General features: G+C 50.1%; 1 pseudogene; it reads right to left on the bottom strand.

The window, feature by feature from the left end:
- Positions 1-362: 362 nt before the first annotated feature.
- Positions 363-1,454, bottom strand: LOC121440338 (annotated as a pseudogene).
- Positions 1,455-5,666: the final 4,212 nt, after the last annotated feature.

Genomic DNA, 5,666 nt, shown 5'->3' with positions numbered 1-5,666 from the left:
TGGAGATGCTAACTGGGTAGAAGAGCCAGGCAGTCAGGACCCTTATAAGAGACTATTTCTCCCTAATCTCTCCCAGGCCAGGGGCTATAGCAGATATCTGCAGGCCCGCTCCTTTACTTTGGGGCTGACCCTTCAGCAATACTTCTAGACTGGGACAGGATGGGGTCTTCTGCCTTATGTTCTCCTGCCTAGGCAAGGCTGCCCAGCATGCAGCCGGGCCCTCCTGGGCACTCTCTAAGATTACTGCCCATCTGTGCTGGGGTGGGAGTCCCAGGGGGCTCATAGGGTCCTGTCTGGCTTGGGTCTACAGGGCCGTGGTCTGAGTTATGGCCTTATATCTCCTCCTCAACCTTGTCCTTTGCCTACTCCTCCACCTCATCTTCTGCCTTAGCACTGGCTCTTCCATCAGCCTGGACAGAAGCCAGATTGCCAGCTTCATCCTCCACCTGGACTACCATGTTGCTGGCTAGTCTTGCCTCCCATTCCTCAGATTCCCGTTTGAGGCCCAACAACTCCAGGAAAGTTGGAGATCTCCTGATCATTCTTAGCCTCCTCAGAGCTTCCTCCAGAGGCTCAGTCAGGTTAGCCCTGGTGAGCATCTGCCTCAGGCGCAAATCATCCGTAGAGGTTCTCTCGAGAGCCCCTTTCTAAATGGCTTTCTGCAGCAGAACTTCTAGCCTCAACACAAAGGCAGAGAGCTGCTCATCTGGCTGCTGTTTTGCAGTCAGACACTTGATTCGAATGGTGGCCTGAGACTCATTGTCTCCAAATACTCGACAGAGCCTCTAGGCACTCCTCTGCAGTCTTTGCCGGATTCTCTGCTAACAGCCCCTGTACAAGGTACAAAGCAGTTCCCCGCAAGCCCTCCAGCAACCGTCTCCTCTTCTCCCTTTCTGGGACCCTTTGCCACACCCAAAACATGTCAGTGGTGTGGTCTAGCCAGGCCTCAAAGGATTCCTCCCCAGGGGCTGGCTGAACGCTCCCAGAAAACATACCCAAACGCTGGTACCGCAAGGTATCCACCCAGGGCTGGATTGCCTGACTAACTGACTGGAGCCTGCACACTCTGTCCAGCTCCAGACCTGGGTCTCCAGGTACACTGTCCACTGTCTCCCCCGTTGCTCCAAGAAGTGGAAAACACGATCAAGAAGCTCCTCGCTGGAGCAACTGGGCACAAAGACCACGTTCCAGGGCCCCCCAGTGCCTAGGATTTCCCTTGGGACCAAAGCATAGTTGATTTCCTGGTCGAGCTCAACCAGGGCTGCAGTGGCATTATCCTCCTCATGAAACACTTTGCCAAGCACAGTAAAGTGGCCCATGGGCCACAGGGCAGCCTGCAGGGACCCTTGGAATTCAGCTTCACTGCAGTCCTCCAGGATGCCCAGGATAAGCAAGCCCCTACGAGCGCTGACACCCATCCACCTGCACCAGTCCTGGAGCATCTCCACCGCCATAATCTGAAAATTTAGCAAAGCTCACACTAGGGGCCGGAAACAGTTTCCCCAGAAGCACATCAGGTTGGGATAGGAGCCTAGGCTAGGACTCAGGAAGACCAGCCTAGCTCTCCACAGCCTGGAAACAAAAAACGGAAAGAGGAGGTTAATGTCTTCCCCACCCCAGCCCCTTCTCATCCACTAGCCCTAGAGCAGAGGTTCTCAACCCGTGCTTCGTGACCCTTCAGGGTCAAGCGACCTTTTCAAGGGGATCTCCAAAGACCGCTGGGAAACACAGGTATTTACCTTATGATTTGCAACAGTAGCAAAATTACAGGTATGAAGTAGCCATGGAAATAAGTTTTATGGTTGTGTGAGGGAGTCACCACAACACAAAGAACTGTATTAAAGGGTCGTAGCATTAGGGATATTGAGAACCACTGCCTTACATGATGCTTCTGCATCCCACTCTGTGCCTCAGACACAGGCCTTCCCCAGCACCTCCCTACAGTCCAACCCAGGCAGGCGTGCTGGTTGAGAGGGGGTTTGTCAGGGCCAGTAATACCCTCCCAGAATTTGGTACCTTCTAGGAGCAGAACCCTTTCTCCTTCAATCGCACAGCAAGGATTCCCCGGGCTGTTCTCCAGGTTCTCCCGCCAGCCAGCTCCCTTGCTCTCTCTAGCCTTATAGCTGCGCACTCACGCAGACCAGTGTACATATGCAAGCTTTTTTGTTTTGTTTTATTTATTTATTTATTTATTTATTTAAGATTTCTGCCTCTTCCCCGCCACCGCCTCCCATTTCCCTCCCCTCCCCTGACCAAGTCCCCCTCCCTCATCAGCTCGAAGAGCAATCAGGGTTCCCTGACCTGTGGGAAGTCCAAGGACCACCCACCTCCATCCAGGTCTAGTAAGGTGAGCATCCAAACTGCCAAGGCTCCCCCAAAGCCAGTACGTGCAGTAGGATCAGAAACCCATTGCCATTGTTCTTGAGTTCTCAGTAGTCCTCATTGTCCACTATGTTCAGCAAGTTCGGTTTTATCCCATGCTTTTTCAGACCCAGGCCAGCTGGCCTTAGTGGGTTCCTGATAGAACATCCCCATTGTCTCAGTGTGTGGGTGCACAGCTCGCGGTCCTGAGTTCCTTGCTCGTGCTCTCTCTCCTTCTGCTCCTGATTTGGACCTTGAGATTTCAGTCCTGTGCTCCAATGTGGGTCTCTGTCTCTGTCTCCTTTCATCGCCTGATGAAGGTTAATATTCAGGAGGATGCCTATATTTATGTTTGTCTTTGGATTCACCTTCTTATTTAGCTTCTCTAGGATCGCAAATTATAGGCTCAGTGTCCTTTATTTATGGCTAAAAACCAAATATGAGTGAGTACATCCCATGTTCCTCTTTTTGGGTCTGGCTTACCTCACTCAGGATAGTGTTTTCTATTTCCATCCATTTGCATGCAAAATTCAAGAAGTCCTTGTATTTTACTGCTGAGTAGTACTCTAATATGTATATATTCCATACTTTCTTCATCCATTCTTCCATTGAAGGGCATCTAGGTTGTTTCCAGGTTCTGGCTATTACAAACAATGCTGCTATGAACATAGTTGAGCATATACTTTTGTTGTATGATAGGGCCTCTCTTGGGTATATTCCCAAGAGTGGTTTTCTCTTTCTATTTTTCTGCAGTGCTGGGAATAGAATCCAGGACCTCACAAACGGTGATGCGAGCTTAACGCTGCTCTCTGCAGTGCAGATTTAGCGCGGGGGTGTGGTGACGCCGGAGCATGGATCCTCTACCTCCTAGTCCTCCAGAAGCAGACTAGCCAGGCCATTGGTGCAGGAGGGTCAAGTGACAAGGCTGTCTCAGCCTGGGACCTCAGGTGACATCACCGGTCCAGTCACTGATGACGTCATCGGCTGCTGACCCCCACCACCACCACCACACATCTGTGCCCCTGGCACAGGGGACAGAGTGCTCAGGGGTCTCCACAGAAGGGCACCAAAAATCTGTGTTGCCCCCTCCAGCTCTGTTTCCTGATCAAGGCCAGGGAGCAGGGACTCTGAGGGTTTTTGCCCTGGTGAGTCCCTATCTGGACCTAGTCTAGTGACAGAGCTGGGCAAGCAACACCTATTCTAGGTAGAGTCCCTGGAATAGATAACACATGAGCCCATACACCCCATCCCATCACTCCCCATGAAGCGTGTACCATCTGGGTGATGCCCATCCCAGTGGAAGGGGCTGCAGGCACTTTCACCACTGTGGGCCTGCATGCCTTCCTGCCCTTGGTGCCAGTGGCCAGCTCACAGGAGGGTCCAGCACTGGCGGGCCTTTCCCGCTCTGCATGCTGTATATCCAGCTTCTTGAAAAGCTGCTTTTCAGATTTGAAGCCCAAACCCTTAGACTTGTATCTTACTGGCTGACTTTGGGCCAGTCCCTTCCACTTCTTGTCGCCGAAAAGTTTAGAGTTTCTGGGAATTCTGCCTAAATTCATATAGGAAGCACTGTGATGGTGGTGAGGTGTTCAACTTTTCCCTGCTTCCAGTGTTGATAGCCTTCCGGGCTCTGGGGCATGACTCTTTCAGTGTGAGGGTGGCATGGGTGGCCGAGATCCCAGAAGCCTCCCTATGGTTTTAACATCAGTTAGTCCCCACCCCCACCCTCCATATCTTCTGCTGCCTGGGCTAGACATCCACTCAGAGCTGTGCTATCCTGGCTCAAAACAGTTTCAGACCCTGCCAGTCTCATCACTCTGACTCTCTGCAGTCACCAAGAGTCCAGGGCCACATGCACAACATTTCTGCCAGTGAGAGAGAGGGCAAGCAGGTTCACAGAAGGTTATTATGCCTCTGTGTATTCTTTCTTGACCCCATTTTCTTTCTTTGGGCGTCATACTCTGGCCACTTGACTTTCACTACTGTAAAGGTTTCCCCAATGGTGTCCATCTCACTCACACTGCTTTGGTTTATTATCAGGGACTCTATTGAGGCTTTTGTCATGTTGGAATACTCCGTGTGCATCAGAGTGCCCATTTGAATGACCCTCACTACTGCCACCAGCATTCTACCTGCTTTCCTGAACCTCTGGCAGGAAGGAAGGCTTTGGGGCATTTGACCAAACATGACGTTGCTGAAACTTGAGCTGTATCCAAGTAGATATCCATTAATCTATTATCTGCCATGGGGGGGGGCAACCCATGTCCTCTCCCATTAGCAGTGTGGGAGTGCTCATCTGTATCCTACATCCCAAGCAGCCTTTCAGCCTTGACCATCGAACACCCCAAGGGGAGAATTACTATCTCATGCATTGATAAGTGTTTGGTATTTCCTTAATAGGTTATGATATTGTGCATCCTCTTACAATTTCATCTTCCACTCCTGGTTCAGCTTCTGTGAATCTCCTTTGCCCCTTCCTCATGCCCAGCTCTGTCCTACAGATGGGTCTTTGGCCTGTTTTCAGGAGAAAGTTTCTAGTGTCAAACCTGAAGGTACTCTCATTGTGTACATGCAACCAATGCCCAAACAGGTTACTTGATCTCACACTTGGCCTTCAGTTTGTCGTGTGTGGTTCTCTTTCTTGCCCCTGGAATCTCTTCTATGATTATATACAGCCTGAAGTCAAGTGCTTTGGGAACAAGAAAAAATTTTAAATTTTCTGTTACAACCCAACTTTGTCAATTGGCCTAATCACTCCCTTACTCAGCTTCCAGGGCCCACACTGTCTGTTCTCATACAGGTCAGTAACTGCTGTTAATGTCTGATATGAGAATTTCCGTCTAATGAAATTCCCTGTTTGACCTGTCATGGATCATACAATGAATACCTTGTCTTCTTTCTTGGTTTGGAGGTAATTTTCCTGGGGTCTTTCCTCAGAGAAGGCTCTCCCTTGGGAACATAAATATGCAGGATGGTCTAGTGTTACCAGCTGGCCCAGTGGGCTTACAAACAGATAATCAACACATTTCCCAGTTTTTAGGCTGGTCGCTCCTTTCCCTCTTTCCTTCTCTCTGAGAGAGGACTTTGCTTCTTTATAGGGTCATTTTTCTCCCTCTGCTCTAGGACATTGGTAGTGACACCTCAGTTGTCTTCCTTTGTTTCTTCTTTGTATACAATGTCTCTATGTCTCAGCAGGTAGTAGCTTTTCCTTCTCTAATCTCTCCTTTCTTGGTTTCTGGGACACTCCTTCCTGCCTTTGAACTGACCTTCTGCCTCTTTTCCTGCTTCTCAGCTGAAGTTATTCT

This window comes from Microtus oregoni, unplaced genomic scaffold, assembly GCF_018167655.1.
Source record: "Microtus oregoni isolate MIOR12 unplaced genomic scaffold, Mior012 000067F_003, whole genome shotgun sequence".
Taxonomy (NCBI): domain Eukaryota; kingdom Metazoa; phylum Chordata; class Mammalia; order Rodentia; family Cricetidae; genus Microtus; species Microtus oregoni.
Note: the sequence above shows the minus strand (reverse complement) of the source record. Positions and strands in the feature narration are given on the sequence as shown.